Below are 17,365 nucleotides of genomic sequence, written 5' to 3' on the forward strand. Positions count from 1 at the left end.
GAAACTAATGAGATTCTGTATCTGAGCCTCAAATGCATCCACTTGACAGAGGAAAGAGCCGGCAGAGGGATCCACTTGTTGCTCAGGGCCTTCTTGGCTAACGGGCGATATTGACTCACGATGAGCAAGAAGTATGGAAATAACAGCAATGATTTAGTGCCTGCCTGCAGAGCCAGCATGAAGAGGAAGTAGAGCCAAGGAAGGCTATTTGGGGGGGTGCCCCCATAAAGAGTGAAGTTCCCCAAGAATGCTTCAGCATGCTTCTGAAGTATCCAATGATAATGCCCTGTTGGACTGCTTGAAAGAAACCCAGGGATGTTGGCGTGACCTGTGGTGATTTCTTTCTGGCAACTATTGCTCATATCAACTTCATTTTGGAGAAATCCTCAATATATGCGGGTATTCACACACTTAAATTACATTCCAGAGAAGACAAACAACAAAAGTGGGTTCTGGGAGTGAAATGAGTTGTGCTGCATGACTGGAAGGACTAATATCCACCATCATCTCATGGTCTGAAGATCTTACTGCCCTTTCTGCATTTGAACACATAGATTATAGTTGTCGATTTCATTTAGATGCTTATTTGGACTGCCTATATTAATTTATACATTTAAATCAGTGTCAGCAGGCAGTGGTGGTGGTGGTGATGGTGTTGAGCTGTATTCATTGCTAGACCTACTCAGAATAAACCCATTGAAATTAATGGACGTGACTAACTTCGGTTTATTACAGGTAGGTAGCCATGTTGGTCTGTCGTAGTCGAAACAAAATAAAAAAATTCCTTCCAGTAGCACCTTAGAGACCAACTAAGTTAGTTATTGGTTTGCATGCACATGAAAGCTCATACCAATAACTAACTTGGTCGGTCTCTAAGGTGCTTCTGGAAGGAATTTTTTTTAATTTTGTTTCAGTTTATTAATTTTAGTTGGTCTATTTTAGTAGGGCTAGCATTAAATACAACCAATAACAACAACTGCTACAGTTTGTTATTCTCGTTCTTCTTCCATTTTGCTATATTTGCAGATAAGGATGGGAGACACCTGGTGGACCATGCCTGCCAGCTTGCAACCCAAAGATAGTGTGTTCCCCTAAAGATTTGAGGTTGCAAAAGATGTGGCCATCATGGTTTCTGCTATCCTGCCCATCAATCCCTTGGCCTGTCCCTGTTTGTCTCCTGCAGTAGTGCTGAGAGAAAGACCAGCTCTCTCGGTTGCAGCCGGCAACTCCAGCATGGATGTGTCTTCTTCTGTCCTCTTGGACAGAAATGTTCGTGTGAATGGCTTCCACCCTCCTCTGATGGTTCTTCAGAGCCCCAGGGATTTTCTTGCCTTCAAGAGACAACTGTGGAGCTCTTCATTCAGGTGAGGTGCTTCCCCATTGACCCCTCCATCATCAGATGTGTAAGCAGTTTTCCCCTTCCATCAGTTAAGCCTTCCCACCTCCTCGACTCTCGAGTGGAGTGGCTAGCCCCAACATTGCTGCCTTGGCCTTCCTCCCAAACTGTGTGTGTCCTAACAGGTCAGTGTGCTGTGGCTTGACCACAGCCTAGCCGTTTACTCTTCTCTGCTGTTCCTTCTCTGTCCTTGCTCCCTCCCTGCTTGGAACCCCCTCTAAATATGCCACCTTGCTGAGCCATTATCCTCCAGCTGGCCGAGCATCTCTCCTCCTTCAGCGGGGCCAGCCTCTTCTGGCCTGTTGGGCTCACCTCCTCAGCTGACCCTTGGACTAACAGTGTGAGCACCAGCTGCTCCTGACAGTCTGGTAAAGTGATATCTTCAAAGGCAGGTGCACCCCACACCTCTCCCAATACTGGGGGAGGGGATCAAATAGCTGCAACTTCCTTCTCTACAAGGGAAAGATGAACAGCAGCAATTAAGTGATGCACTATCCTAAACTATTTCAGACCACTGCCCCCATGCTTCCATCAACTCATCCTCAGTCCTCACCCTTTATTCTATGAAAAGCATTATTCAGAATAGCAGTTGGTATGACCCACTAAGGTAGATAGAATTCAAAACAGTAGCAATTAGTTGCACATTTATTAAAAATCCAATTAAAAGTGTTTTGTTTAATTAATTTAATGAGAATGATGAATTTGATCCAGTGATGTCAACTTTTCAAAGTCAGGTACTCATTTACACCTCCAATGGTGCCCCCGCTAGGTAATTCCACCCTGGGGGTGGTACTGCCAACCGGGAGCCAATGCAATATAGTCTAGTGATTTCCGTAGTTGTATTTTTGACTTTTATTGCAAGGGGTGGAATGTGCCCTATAGTGAGGTTATGGAAAGAGTATAATTTCTTTCTTTCCATATGTTTATACCCCACCCTCATAATAGCAGCCGGCAGTGGAGGAGTGGGGGGGTGGATAACAATATAAATTACAAGAAAAACAGCCTCACTTAAAATATCAATAAAAACATACAAGGAAGCATAATAAAACAAGCAGCAGAGTCAGCAATATATATATATATATATATATATATATATATATATATATATATATATATATACATACACACACACACACACACACTGGTGGGGGTTTTTATACCCCAAAGGTTTGGTGGAATAAAAAAAAACTTTTTACATTATGTCTGAACATAGGGAACAATCAAACAGAGATCAGGAGGGAGTAGAACAGCCCCGGACTTGATATGAGAGGAAAGTGATACTGCTTAAGAAGATTACTGTTTTTCGTTGCTTAGGAAGCCGTTGGGAGGAATGGAGGCAGGTCTGTCCCTCAGGAAATTAGACAGCTCCAGAATGCAAGGAAAGAAGCCCCTTCATAGAGGGGAGGGTGGCTGTGCACTTCTGGGTCCTGCCTCACTGCTGGGGAGTAGAACACAGCGCCCCCCCCCCAAATTGCTACCACAGCGATGGTACCTGAAACACGTAGATGTCACCAAAATCTCTGTTTTGACTCCAGTGGTCCCTCTCTGTAGCCTTCAGAGTCATCACAAAATATTTATAACCAGGAGAGTGTTTTGATTTGCGAATATACATTGAAGAGCCTTCCTTAAGGTGGCACCCACCTGTCAAAGGTGGTCCTTGGGGTGGGGGGATTTATTAATCCATATTACGGACCGGATCCAGTTCCCCACGATTCTTGTATACATCGTTTCATGCTAGCAGGTTTACACTCGAGACAGATCCATGCATTTGAATTTATGGGGTAGGGCTTGCTTAAGGCAACGACCTCTAACATCCCCGGGAACAAATCAGACTGAATCCTCAATAAATTGGCAACGTCATCTAACCTCCCCACAAACGTCATGCAAACAATTCAGGGTGGATGCTCAAGAGAGAGGTAGTCTGGAAGTGACCCAAACAAAAGTTGTGCAAACACACAGCTCTCCGTGAGGCCATTTGTGAAATGCTACTTTCCTGGCACTTTGGGAAACATGGAAGCAAGCTTGATGTCTGGCTAATACAAAAATCAACAGCCACACCATTTTTGTTGTTGTTGTTGTTGTTTAGTCATTTAGACGTGTCCGACTCTTCGTGATCCCATGGACCAGAGCACGCCAGGCACTCCTGTCTTCCACTGCCTCCTGCAGTTTGGTCAAACTCATACTGGTAGCTTCGAGAACACTGTCCAACCATCTCGTCCTCTGTCGTCCCCTTCTCCTTGTGCCCTCCATCTTTCCCAACATCAGGGTCTTTCCCAGGGAGTCTTCTCTTCTCATGAGGTGCCCAAAGTATTGGAACCTCAGCTTCAGGATCTGTCCTTCCAGTGAGCACTCAGGGCTGATTTCCTTAAGAATGGATAGGTTTGATCTTCTTGCAGTCCATGGGACTCTCAAGAGTCTCCTCCAGCACCATAATTCAAAAGCATCAATTCTTCGGCAATCAGCCTTCTTTATGGTCCAGCTCTCACTTCCATACATCACTACTGGGAAAACCATAGCTTTAACTATACAGACCTTTGTTGGCAAGGTGATGTCTCTGCTTTTTAAGATGCTGTCTAGGTTTGTCATTGCTTTCCTCCCAAGAAGCAGGCGTCTTTTAATTTCATGACTTCTGTCACCATCTGCAGTGATCATGGAGCCCAAGAAAGTAAAATCTCTCACTGCTTCCATTTCTTCCCCTTCTATTTGCCAGGAGGTGATGGGACCACTGGCCATGATCTTCGTTTTTTTGATGTTGAGCTTCAGACGATATTTTGCGTTCTTCTCTTTCACCCTCATTAAAAGGTTCTTTAATTCCTCCTCACTTTCTGCCATCGAGGTTGTGTCATCTGCATATCTGAGGTTGTTGATATTTCTTCCAGCAATCTTAATTCCGGCTTGGGATTCATCCAGCCTAGCCTTTCGCATGATGAATTCTGCTTATGTTGAATAAGGAGGGAGACAATATACACCATTTTTATCTGACATCAAATGGCTTTTTTTCTTTTACTTTGAGGCCCTTGAGTGTCGGTGTGATATAGTGGTTATAGCATGTCAGAGCAGGACCTGAGAGAGACCAGGATTCAAATCCCCACTGAGCCATGAAGCTCACTGTGCTGGTCCCGGGGGTAAGGTACCGTGGGCGTAAGCAGAGTCCACACGAAGAGGGGCAAGGTCCGAGGCGGAGAGCCGGGCGGGGAACAGGAACGCTGGAACAGGAGACCGAGCAGGGAACAGGAACACCGGATGATCAGGAACAGGAGGCCGAGCAGGGAACAGGGGCACCGGATGGTCAGGAACAGGAGGCCGAGCAGGGGTCAGGAACACAGGAAGGTCCGAAGCCAACAACGACGTTGCTCCCGCAACCTGGGACCGAGCTGACTAGGCTTTTATCCTCTTCTAAGGCCGGGGGCGGTCCCGGCCCCCAGGAGCCCCGCCTCCTCTGGCCTTAAGGCAGCACTCCTCCTGGGAGCAACCAGTGCCCTTCGCCTCTCTTCCCTAAGCCTCTGCAGATCAGGAGAGGCCGAAGGGTTACTGGGCCCTGGAGGAGGATCACCTGACGCCACTGAGTCCTCAAGCACCTCTGGGGCCAGAAGGGTTTCACCTGGGGCCAGCTCCTGGTGCTCTGCCACAGGTGCAGGCTCTTCAGCATCTAGGCCTTGCCCCAGTTCAGCCGGCCCTGGAGGTGGGGACTCCTGTGCAGGCTGGGATTCCTCTGGTTCATCCTCTGAATCGGAATCCCAGGCCATCACACCATCCCCCCTCCCAGGCCCCCCCTCAACCGAGGGTCCGGACCCGGCTTACCGGGGTACGTCGCATGGAACTCTCGGAGGCAGGCAGGTGCGTGGACGTTGGCCGCTGGTTCCCAGGAACGGTCCTCTGGTCCGTACCCCTTCCAGTCAATGAGATACTGCAGCTTTCCCCTGCGGTATCGGGAGTCCAGGATGCGTTCCACCTCGTACTCAGGCTTTCCCTGAACCAACACTGGCTGCGGTCGGGGACGATTCGGGTGGAACTCGTCGGGTGGGGCCACCGGACTCAGAAGGGACCTGTGGAAGACCGGGTGAACCTTCAGGGTTGCGGGTAACCGGAGACGGAATGCCACAGGAGAGACTTGGTCCACGATAGGGAACGGGCCGGTGAAGCGGGCGTCTAACTTCCGCGAAGGTCGAGAGGGGTGGAGGTGGCGAGTGGAGAGCCAAACCAGGTCACCGACGTGAAGTTCCGGCCCCACCTGGCGGTGGCGGTCAGCCTGGGCTTTGTACGCCAAAAGCTGTTGCTGGGACTGGAGCTCTTGTAGCCACTCCATCACCGCCGGGACTGCGGAAGCCGGCAGCACATCTGGAAACAGCCGTGGATGATAACCGTAACTGGCCTGGAACGGGGTCTGGTGGGTGGACGCATTCACCGCGTTGTTGTAGGCGAACTCCGCCAATGCCAGGTGGTCGACCCAGTCATCCTGCTGGTAGCTGCAGTAACACCAGAGGTACTGCTCCAGCACCGCGTTCGCCCGTTCCGTCTGGCCATCGGTCTGTGGGTGGTAGGCTGACGAGAGGCAGACCTCTGTCCCGAGAGTCTGGTGTAATGCTCACCAGAACCGGGACGTGAACTGAACGCCCCGGTCGGACACCACGCGCTCAGGTAGGCCATGCAGGCGGAAGACATGCTGAAGGTACAGCTGAGCGGTTTCCTTGGCTGTGGGTACAGATGGGCAGGGGGCGCAGTGCACCATCTTGGTGAAATGGTCAGAGAAAACTAGAAGGCAGGTACAGCCACGAGACGGGGGTAAGTCCACTACAAAGTCCAACGAAACCGTGTGCCAAGGGCATGGTGGAACTGGCAATGGCTGAAGTAGGCCGGGGGGTCGCCCGGTAGGGCCCTTGGCGCGCCGGCAGACCTCACAACCAGCAACGTAGCGAGCCACGTCAGCCTTCAGGCGGGGCCACCAAAACTCACGACTTACCAGATGGGTGGTCCGATACCGTCCAAAATGCCCCACTGCTGGGGCATCATGAGCCATCCGGAGAACCTCCAGCCGCAGTGGTCCTGGCGGGATATACAGACGACCGTGGTGCAGCAGAAGGCCCTGATGCAGGACCAGCCCCGGATACTGAGGGCTGGACCCCTCAGCCAGCTCCCGGAGTCGTTCCTGGGCCCAAGCGTCGACCTGCTGCTGTTCCCGCACCCGAGCCTGCAGTGGCTCCGCCTCCTGGGTGGCCAGGAATGCAGCTGGAGGTAGGATCGTGGTGGGTACTGCTTGCTGTACCGTGTCTGCGTTGTCTTCAGGTTTCCGGGACAGGGCATCCGCTTTCTGGTTCTGAGAGCTAGGGATATAGTGGATCCGGAACTGGAACCAGGAAAAGAACAACGCCCACCGGATCTGTCTTTGGTTCAGCTTGCGGGTGGTCTGGAGGTACTCCAGGTTCCGGTGGTCGGTTCTCACCTCCACCGGATGTTGTGCCCCCTCAAGATGGTGGCGCCAGACCTCAAAGGCCACCTTGATGGCCAGTAGTTCCCGCTCCCACACAGTATAGTTACGCTCCGCTGGTAGGAGCTGGCGGGAATAGAAGGCACAGGGTAAGAGTAGCGCTTCAGGTCCATTCTGTTGAGACAGGACGGCACCGAGAGCCGTACTGGAGGCGTCGGTCTCCACCACAAAGGGTCGAGAGGGGTCAGGGTGTTGTAAGATTGGCGCCCTCTTGCATGGTTTGGGACCCCAGGTTGCTAGGGCCTTTGGCTACCGAGGTTGGCGGTTTTCCTGCGACTGGCATCTTCTCGGGACAGGATCAGGCATAATGTCCACTCCCACCGCAGTAAAGACACAGGTTCCCCTCCCGACGCCGCGTCTTCTCCGAGGGGGAGAGGCGAGGTCGCACAGCCCCGAGTTGCGTTGGCTCGTCCGGCAACTCAGCTGTGGGCATGGACCTGCTGGGAAGGACTGGAGCCAGGAGCCGGGGGTGCTGGCGGTCCCGGGCCTGGCGACGGTCCTCCAACCGATCGTCTATCTGCAGGCTCCGCTGAAAAAGGGCGTCCAGCATGGTGGGACGATCCATCACGGCCAGCTGGTCCAGTATCTCATCCGAAAGCCCCTCAAGATACTGGTCCCGAAGTGCAGAGTCATTCCAAGACAAGTCTTGCGCCAACAACCGAAATTCCATGGTGTAGGCGGCCGCAGTAGACTTGCCCTGTTTCAAACGCCTAATTGCCCGGTTGGCCTGACTCTCCTTCTGGGGGCTGCCGAACGCGGCCTCCAAATGGTTGCAAAACCCCATATAGTCTGCAAGCAAGGGGGAGTCTTGCCTGAGTAGCGGCAATGCCCACTTGGCCGCCTGGTCCTTTAACAAACTAATCAAAAGGTCACCTTGGTGCGGTTGTCAGGAAAGTTCCGGGCTCGCCCCTGAATATACAGTTTGGCCTGGGCAAGGAACATGGGAAAGCTGGCCGGGGCCCCATCAAATTTCTCAGGCAAAGCCACTGGGTACTTGCCAGGAGCCGGGGCGTCGGCCCCAGGAGCCGGTAGGGCTTCCAAGCGCTGCTGAAGTGCCGTAACCGCGTCGCTGAGCTGCTGCACGGTGTGAGTCAAGGCCTGGTTCTCCTGGGCCAAAGCCACCAGCGCAGCAGCCTGGTCAGCCATGGCCTCTGGCTCTTCCCGAACGCACCCCAACGAAGGGGGAGTGCGGGTGGGGCGGGAGCAAACTGTGCTGGTCCCGGGGGTAAGGTACCGTGGGCGTAAGCAGAGTCCACACGAAGAGGGGCGAGGTCCGAGGCGGAGAGCCGGGCGGGGAACAGGAACGCTGGAACAGGAGACCGAGCAGGGAACAGGAATACCGGATGATCAGGAACAGGAGGCCGAGCAGGGGTCAGGAACACAGGAAGGTCCGAAGCCAACAACGACGTTGCTCCCGCAACCTGGGACCGAGCTGACTAGGCTTTTATCCTCTTCTAAGGCCGGGGGCGGTCCCGGCCCCCAGGAGCCCCGCCTCCTCTGACCTTAAGGCGAGCACTCCTCCTGGGAGCAACCAGTTCCCTTCGCCTCTCTGCCCTAAGCCTCTGCAGATCAGGAGAGGCCGAAGGGTTACTGGGCCCTGGAGGAGGCTCACCTGTAGCCACTGAGCCCTCAAGCCCCTCTGGGGCCAGAAGGGTTTCACCTGGGGCCAGCTCCTGGTGCTCTGCCACAGGTGCAGGCTCTTCAGCATCTAGGCCTTGCCCCAGTTCAGCCGGCCCTGGAGGCGGGGACTCCTGTGCAGGCTGGGATTCCTCTGGTTCATCCTCTGAATCAGAATCCCAGGCCATCACACTCACTGAGTGTGGCCTTAGATGCCAGTCACAGTCTCTCAGCCCAGCCTACCTCACAGGGTTGTTATGGGGATTAAATACAGAAAGGGAGAATCATGTATGCCACCTTGAGCTATTCGGGGGGGGGGGGAGGTGGCCAATAAATAAATGCAATAAATGGAATGAATGAATGTGAGCATACCCCTACCCATGGTGGCTTTATGCAATCCTACTTGCTGTAAGGAGGGCAGGAGATGGCAGCTGTCCTCATGGCCTCCTTGTGGGCTTCCCAAAGGTGTCTGATGGCTGCCCATTGACAGCAGGCTCCTGGGCCAGATGGACCTTCTCAGTCTGATCCAGAAGGGCTTTTGTGACATTTATCAGCATAGAAAGCTACTACTAGTCTCCTGCTCTGACTGGCCATGACTTTGCACAGTTTCAGGTGGGAGACTTTCCCAGCCCTGCCTGCATGAAGCTGCTGCCAGGGGGTCTGATCCTGGTATGTTCTGCATGCCAGCCATCAATCCTGCCACTGAGTTTTGGCCAAGACAGAAGGGTGTTTGTTTGTTTGTTTGTTTGTTTGTTTGTTTGTTTGTTTGTTTGTTTTAATAAACCAAAATCTAATGCCTTGAGCAAGGCCAAAAGCAGCCAAGAAGCTCAAGGCACCTGGAAGAAGCTTTAATTTCATTGCCTTGTTTCTCACCCAGCAGCAAAGGTCTCTTCCTTTCCACTTTGTCAGATTGTCTTTTTGAACCCAGGAGAAAACAGCTCAAATGCTCCTCTCTAGCGCAGATAGATTTAACTTGATTAGAAATTCAACTCTTTCCTCCATGCTGGCTTATACTTTTTCAGATACAAGGGCCCCTCCCCACCCCTCTCCACCCCTCCCCCTTTCTCTTTTTCTTTCCCCTCCTTGATTAAAAAAGAAGAATCAATATTTAAAGGGAGGGGGATTAAATCAGAAGGCAGGCAGGCATTTTCTGCTCTGGCTCCTTTCCTGGAAGGATGCCATTTTCTCTGCTCTTTAGAGAATACAAAACCCATAATAATAAGCGGACGGGATAAGTCTCAGACCTTAACTCCCCTCTATGGTTAATAAAAGTCTAGTGTTTCTTTATCTCAGCCTGACCCTCACCAATTCCATTCGCTCTCCCTTCTTAATGCATTTTCCGGGTCTTCTGACAAAAGCATTTTGCAAGATGGATATACATTTGGTGCCTGGCTATAAGAAGGAAGGCGGGCAATGAATATGATGGACGGGCCATACCAGTGGACAGAAGGTGTGACATCGAACAGAATTCTCTCTCAGAATAAAGAACTGTACTGTGGGTTCCTTATAGGCAGCTCGCCCACGACGAGAGTAAGCAGCTCGCGTGAATAAACCTTCAGCTAGCCTATAGATTGCCTGTTACCTTCTTCCATCCTCACAGTCCCCAGCTTGAGGACTAGAAACTTGCCTTTTTTAAAAAAATAGTGCAAGTGTTATTTGGGGCTGTGCCCACAACTCTGCACATAGATTGAGAGCCCAACTAGAGGGGACATTAAATGTGTGTGAATGCATTTAACATGTTTCAGGTGGAATTGTAGAGTTGGAAGGGTCATCTAGTCCAACCCTCAGCAATGTAGGAAAGACAGCTTGTAGGCTTGTCTCTGGGCCTGGCTGGCATCTAGAGGCTTGAGGTCTGGCACTTCTCAGTGCTGAGAGAGTGCTAAGAGCGTGCTGAGGAAAGCACCCTTCATTCCAGCAGCCATCTTTCCTGGCCTGGGGACATAAATATAGGGATCAAACACAACTGCCAGGAAATGTACCTGCCTATACCTTAGAACTCCCCACCCACCCTACCCATTTGAATACTTTGCATCTGGCTCTATGGAAAAGCTCATTGTTCAATCTCAAGAACATTGCTGTGTTTGTCTGGGATCAAAATGGAGTAGCTGCCCCCTGACAGCCTCTTGCCTAGTAGAGATCCCTCAAAACCTGATGCTCTGGACTTGGGCCTGATTGTCTTGCACCAAGATTCTCCCCAAGTGGGATGATGAGCATGAGGAGAGCCTGCTGGATCAGGCCCGTGGCCCATCTACTCCAGCATCCTCCTCTCACAGTGGCCAACCAGATGCCCCAGTGGGAAACATGCAAGCGGGATTTGAACACAAGTCCTCCTGTGGCTTCTAGCAACTGGTACTCAGAACCACTGCTCTCTCCAGCTGTGGAGGCAGAGCATAGCCATCATGGCAGGAGCCATCAATAGTCCTCTCCTCTATTAATTTGTCCAGTCCTCTTTTAAAGCCATCGCTGCCTCCTGCTGGAGGGAATTCCATAGTTTAACTACCATATTTTTTGCTCTATAAGGCCCACTTTTTCCCTCCTAAAAAGTAAGGGGAAATGTGTGTGCGTCTTATGGGGCGAATGCAGGCTGCGCAGCTATCCCAGAAGCCAGAACAGCAAGAGGGGTCGCTGCAATCCCTCTTGCTGTTCTGGCTTCTGCGATTCAGAATATTTTTTTTTCTTGTTTTCCGCCTCCAAAAACTGGGTGCGTCTTATGGTCTGGTGTGTCTTATGGTCTGGTGCGTCTTATAGAGCGAAAAATACGGTATGTGCTGTTCAAATGACTTGTTTTTCCTCTGTCCTGATCTTCCAACATTCAGCTTCACTGAACATCCACAAGTTCTACTGTTATGAGAGAGAGAGAAAAACACGGTTATGAGAGACGCATCAGCTGTGCTTCAACTTCCCCGAATCTAGGCTTGTCTGTTCCCCTTTGGCTCCATAACAGCGCTTCGGCGCAAGAGGAGTTAAACCGCTTTCAAAAACAATAAGGCTCTTACCCAGAGAGCGCGTCCCAATTAGGTTGAGCAGCTATGAAATCCATTGACAAAACTAAATCCTGTAATCTCTTTTTAAGAACCCTTGTAATGACTGGATTAGAGCAATGCTCCTTTGCTACTCAGAGCATAATAGCTAATGCTGGGGGTGGGGGTGGGGGGGGACATGACCCCAATCTAACAACCTTAATCAGGGTGCACCTCCCACCTTCTTATCCCATTGACAGATTGATAAAATTGCCACTTGCAGACTGTGTCCAAAACTGCTAATTTTGGAAAGGTCTCGTTAAAGTGCACTTAACGAGCTGATCATTTCCCAAGCGGCGCCTGTCCAATGCACACACACAAAAACACACACACACACACAATTGCATCCTTATTGTTGTCATTATTAAACCTATTCCCTGCCCTTCATTGACAGGTCCAAAGGTGCATTTGTAACCATTTTTAATTCAATGTTAAAAACAGCTAAAGCAAATCACAGGAATAGTGTGAGTCCTATAAGTGCACATACCCAAAGGCCAGGGGAAAGATGGTTTCTGTATATTAAGAAACAACATCCCAGTGATGGTAAGCAGACCAGTCGTGGTTGTTTGGGGGGGCGTGGACAACCAGGAGGGGGGACCTCCTTTATTTCAAGGCTGTTACTTCCAAGTGCAAGATAAATCTCAGGTCAAAAAGATTATACTACCAAAAAAACAAAAAAAGAAAAAGAAGAGGAGGAGGAGGAGGGGGGGGAGGAGGAGGAGTTTGGACTTGATATCCCGCCTTTCACTCCCCTTAAGGAGTCTCAAAGCGGCTCACAATCTCCTTTCCCTTCTTCCCCCACAACAAACACTTGGTGAGGTGAGTGAGGCTTAGAGACTTCAGAGAAGTGTGACTAGCCCAAGGTCACCCAGCAGCTGCATGTGGAGGAGCGGGGAAGCGAACCCGGTTCACCAGATTACAAGTCCACCACTCTTAACCACTACACCACGCTGGCACAACATATTGGCTGCCACAGTATCATGCAGGTCCTTGGAGACAAATGTGGGATTGAAATGCATTCAATAAATAAACAATAAACACACTTTTCATAGAATTGTAGAGTTGGAAGGGATCCCAAGGATCATCTAATCTAACCCCCAGCAATGCAGGAATCTTTTCCTCCTCTTCTGAGATGTACACAAGTAAGAAGAATGGGCGGTAAGGCTTCATAGAAGTATTTTGTTGTGGGCTTGGGAAATCTCTGTCTGGAAAGGAGAGGAAGGGTCTACGTTAAAGTCCTGGGCATCCTGGCAAGAGGCCCTGAATGGAGGATACATCCTCTCCTTTTTGGGTGGGAGGGAGTGGGGTTGTCTATTGCCGACCATTAATTGAGCTCCCTTTCGGGAAACCCAGGCTCCCTCCCTCCTGCCCACCCAGAGCACCACTCCACAGGAGCCGCCACTTAGCCACAGTATGAAAATCCACTGGGCCTTTTGTGTAGGCTGGCGTTTCGATTATTTTTAATGATGTGCAGCCGTGGCTGGGGAGGAGGAATCAATGGCAAGTTCAAAAGGCTTCTGGTGGGGAGGGCTGCCGTTTGCTTTCCAGAGGCGGGAGCTTCCCAGGGGGTGCTGGGCAGCCTCTGAGCTTTGTTTAAAGGGGAGACGGATTCCGCCTTGATGTTCTCCTGGGCGGCTCTTCCCATCCTCCAGCTAACAGCAGGCATTGATTTCGGATTGCGTGGCGGGGCTGGAGGTGAGGCGGCCGCCGTATATTTCACTGGTGGGCCCCGGCTTGAAAGGCTGTGTTATTCATGCGGTGCCTTTGAGTTACAACCATTTTTGTGTGTCAAATGTACCAATTCCGGCAGATTTAATGGAGTTGGCCTCTGCAGCCCCTCTCTCAGTGGCAGTTGATATTTTCTACATATATCAATTGTATCTACAAGCACATGGCAGATCCATTATCCTTGCAGTTGTGGCTTTTTTCTCTCTCTGTTTTCACAGAGGAATGGGAGACATTGAGGATCCTGGTGGGAATGCCACATGGGGAAAGGGGGGGGGATATCTCTTGATACCCTTTCATTTATCCCGTGTGAATTTCCCCTTCCTGTTCCCAAGGAGCTCACAGTAAAAGCAGCTCTCCAGGTTTAGCCTCTCCCAAAAAATCAGGGCTGCAGGTGAGGCAGAGACAGAGCAGCTTGCAAATGAAACGCGGAGCAAGCTTGTTTTCTGCAGGGCAGAAACTCGAATCAACGGATTCAAATGGCAAGAAAGGAGGTTTTGACTAAACATTAGGAAGAATTTTCTGATGGTCAGAGCTGTTCAACAGTGGTGCGAGCTCCCTTGGAAGATGGTGGACTTTCCTTCATTGGAAGGTTTTCAGCAGAGGTTGGGTGGCCATCTGTCAGGGATTCTTTAGCTGTGATTCCTGCATTGCACTAGACTAGATGGCACTTTGGGTCCCTTCCAACTCTGTGTTTCTGTGACTCTTACCAAATTTCTTGGCAGATTCTACTAAAGGTGCAAGCCCTCGTGATGGTGCTCCACCTCAAGTGTCGGAGGTGGTATGCACCTGAATTCCAGATGCAAGTGAGGATAGTGCAGCTGTGCTCAGGTTCTGCTTTCAAGCTTCCCATGGGCAACTGGTTGACCACCGGGATAACATGGTCCTTTGGACTGATCCAGCAGCCAGCATCTTCTGGAGCTCTTAATTAACAAATTTGGGACATCTGGAAGATCCACCAGGAGTCATTCATGGAGAAGGTGGGACTTCTTGGAGAATTGTGCCTAGAGGTTGGGAGTCGGGAAAATGTTTCTAGAAGACTGTCTTCTATGGAAAGGCGAACAGCTTCTCAGGTTAATCCTGAAGGAGATTCATCATCAACCAAGCCCCACTAGGTAGCCTCTTTTAGGGGGAATAAATATCCCCAAAAGCCAAACATTGAGATCTTCGAAGTCATCTAAAGAACCTCTCCTTTCATAACCAACTGGCAGTTTTCCCCACCTTTAATTTTTCTTTCAGCTAATTACCTCTAATTATCTCTCATCATAACAGACAGCATGTAACTAAATAATTAATTGGTGGAATATAATGCACGGGGAAAGTGTGCTTCACTTGCACAGCCCCCCCCCCCCAGTTGTTCTCCTCTGATTAAAATTATTGCTCTTCTCTTGAACTTCATTTAATCTGTTCCTCCTCTTTTTAGGGGGTGGGGAATGCAAGAGAAAACTTCAGTACAGTTTCTTCCCAGCAGAGTGGGGAATATGTAGCAGGAAATAATTGGTATCTTTTCCTTGTTCCTTCATCTCTAGAAAGAGGGGTGCTGTGGCCTGTTCTTCCCATTCCCTCTGGCCTGCAAGACCTTCACCCTAAAAGGGTGATTCTGGGCAAATGCAGCTCAGCCTCCCAGCCTCACTCATCTTAGCCTGCCAGAGCGCAAGTCCCAGAAGGGTAGAATCATAGAAATTTAGAGTTGGCAGGGAGCTCAGGGGTCATCTAGTCCTACCCTGGGGGATGCAGGAATCACAGTTCAAGAATTCCAGACAGATGGCCATCTAACCTCTCCTTAAAAACCTCCAATGAAGGAGAGTCCACCACTTCCCAAGGGAGCCTCTGTCGGTCAGCTCTTACCATCGGAAAGTTCTTCGTGAGGTTTAGTCAGAATCTCCTTTCTTGTCTTTTGAATCCATTGCTTCATGTCCTTCCCTCTGCAGCAGCAGAAAACAAGCTTCTTCTGTCTTCCATGAATCAGTGCCAACAAAAGGAACAGATGCAAAGTCAATGAAAGATGACCACCAGGGCGGTTCACCCAGGCAGATGTTCCCAGAGATCTCCAGCACAGCAGGGGAGTCCTTCCAAATGGCTCCATCCTCCCTTATTCCCAGGGGTGGGCAGTCTAAAATTGTAACTTACAGCATGCTCAGTAATGCAGCACTGTCTTTTTTTTTTAATCTCATATGAGAATTAACAGCACCTACCTGCTGCCTGGAGGTGAATATGCGCCTACATTTTTGATCCATCACCGGCTGGCACCTTCCCAACCGAGAGGTACGGCTCCATTCTGAACTTGGCTGCCATATGGAATCATACAGGGAAGCTGATTAGAATATATATGAGGGATGCAAATCAAATTCTGTTTCCGCTTTGTGCAGGGGCGGGGGAGGGCAAACAACACTTTGTCTAGAGTTTTGCATCTCTTCTCCCCTCCGATTCTTCTCCTCTTCCTTTTATGAAAAGAAGCTTTAAGTCAGGAGCAGGTGGGGAGGAAAGGTGCTTAACCCTTTCTTCTCATTCTGTCTTTCCCCAAATCACCCCGAGGCACATTTATTCATTCATTCATTCATTCATTCATTCTTTGCTTTGCTATTCCACCATTCTTTCCAAGGAGCTCAAGGTGCTGTACATGGCATAGTTAAAGGTAAAGGGACCCCTGACCATTAGGTCCAGTCATGGCCAACTCTGGGGTTGTGGCGCTCATCTCGCTTTATTGGCCGAGGGAGCCGGCATACAGCTTCCGGGTCATGTGGCCAGCATGACTAAGCCGCTTCTGGCGAACCAGAGCAGCACACAGAAACGCCGTTTACCTTCCCGCCGCAGTGGTACCTATTTATCTACTTGCACTTTGACGTGCTTTTGAACTGCTAGGTTGGCAGGAGCAGGGACTGAGCAATGGGAGCTCACCCCATTGTGGGGATTTGAACCTCCAACCTTCTGATCAGCAAGTCCTAGGCTCTGTGGTTTAACCCATAGTGCCACCATGCACGTTTATTCAAAATCCAATTAAAACTATGCAGTTTGATTAATTCAACAAAACTGATGAACTTCATCCACTGATACCAGCTTTTGGAAGCCTGACAGTCATTTACACATCCATAATGCCTCCTGCCATCCTCTTGCCTCTGAGAACACCCTCATGTAATCTCATCCGCCTAACGGGGGCCATACAACCCACTTTGGGAACCACTGTGGTATCCCATGATTGGCCAACCCCACGGCTGACAGTGCAGTCATACACAGGTGTACTCAGAAGGGTGCCTGCCCACTAAGGGCTTATTCACACTCACCTTTTACCCCACTCTTTCCAGGCACTGATCCACACTTAAAAGCTCCATACCTGAGTGTGTGTTTTTGCCCCAGAGCTTTCCCTGCAAAAATCCTCTCTTTAGCGCTCAGTCAGTTTGGGTTTCCCATGGATTGCCATTTGCTCTGATTGAGCTTTAAAGAGTGGGTTTCCACAGGGAAAACTCTAGAGCAAAACAGAGGCACTCGAACACAGAGCTTTAAAGCGCAGGCCATGCCTGGAAAGAGCGGAGGAGAGGTAAGTGTGAGTTCAATGAGACCTAATCCTAGGTAAGGGCATGGAAGGTGGCAGCCTAAGAAGTGTTGCTAGACTCCTTTCTTTCTTTCTTCTTCTATATTATAATTTTATATAATTATAATTTTACTTTTCTGTATTAATTTTTTATTCTTTTTTTATCTACTTAATCTGTTTGATGACTGTAAATTTTGTTCTAATTGTTTGTGTATGCAACATAATTCAATTTTTAAAAAATTCAATAAAAAAGTCATGAGGCAAAAAGAAAAAGAAAGAAGTGTTGCTAGAGCTCTCCTCCGTGAGCTTCTCTGGTCCTTTTCTAAAGCCATCTAAGCTATTGAGAGTCACCACATCTTGCTGCTACATAACTTTCTTATTATACTGAGAGGTACTTTAACCAGTCTGGCACTTTCATTCAGTGATCTCAGGACCTACTTTTATGAAAGAGATAAACAAAAAACAAAAACAAACCACATTCCTCTCAATTAGACCTCTCACAGATATGAATTCTTGAACTTGTTTCTAGAATAAAAGACACCTCAAATCATCCTTGTGTGAGCCAAATACTGCAATCAGGCAAAAGGACCATG

General features: G+C 49.7%; 1 long non-coding RNA gene across 1 annotated transcript in view; it reads right to left on the reverse strand.

Annotated features, from left to right (window-relative positions):
- The window catches only part of LOC310851983, a 34,223-nt gene extending 19,137 nt beyond the window's left edge, over positions 1-15,086 (reverse strand). The window contains exon 1 of the long non-coding RNA XR_014567933.1: positions 14,967-15,086. This is a non-coding gene — a long non-coding RNA (uncharacterized lncRNA). The remainder of the gene's footprint in view (positions 1-14,966) is intronic.
- Between the last annotated feature and the right edge of the window lie 2,279 nt (positions 15,087-17,365).

Source organism: Podarcis gaigeae (assembly GCF_964106915.1).
Source record: "Podarcis gaigeae genome assembly, chromosome: 8".
Lineage (NCBI taxonomy): Eukaryota > Metazoa > Chordata > Lepidosauria > Squamata > Lacertidae > Podarcis > Podarcis gaigeae.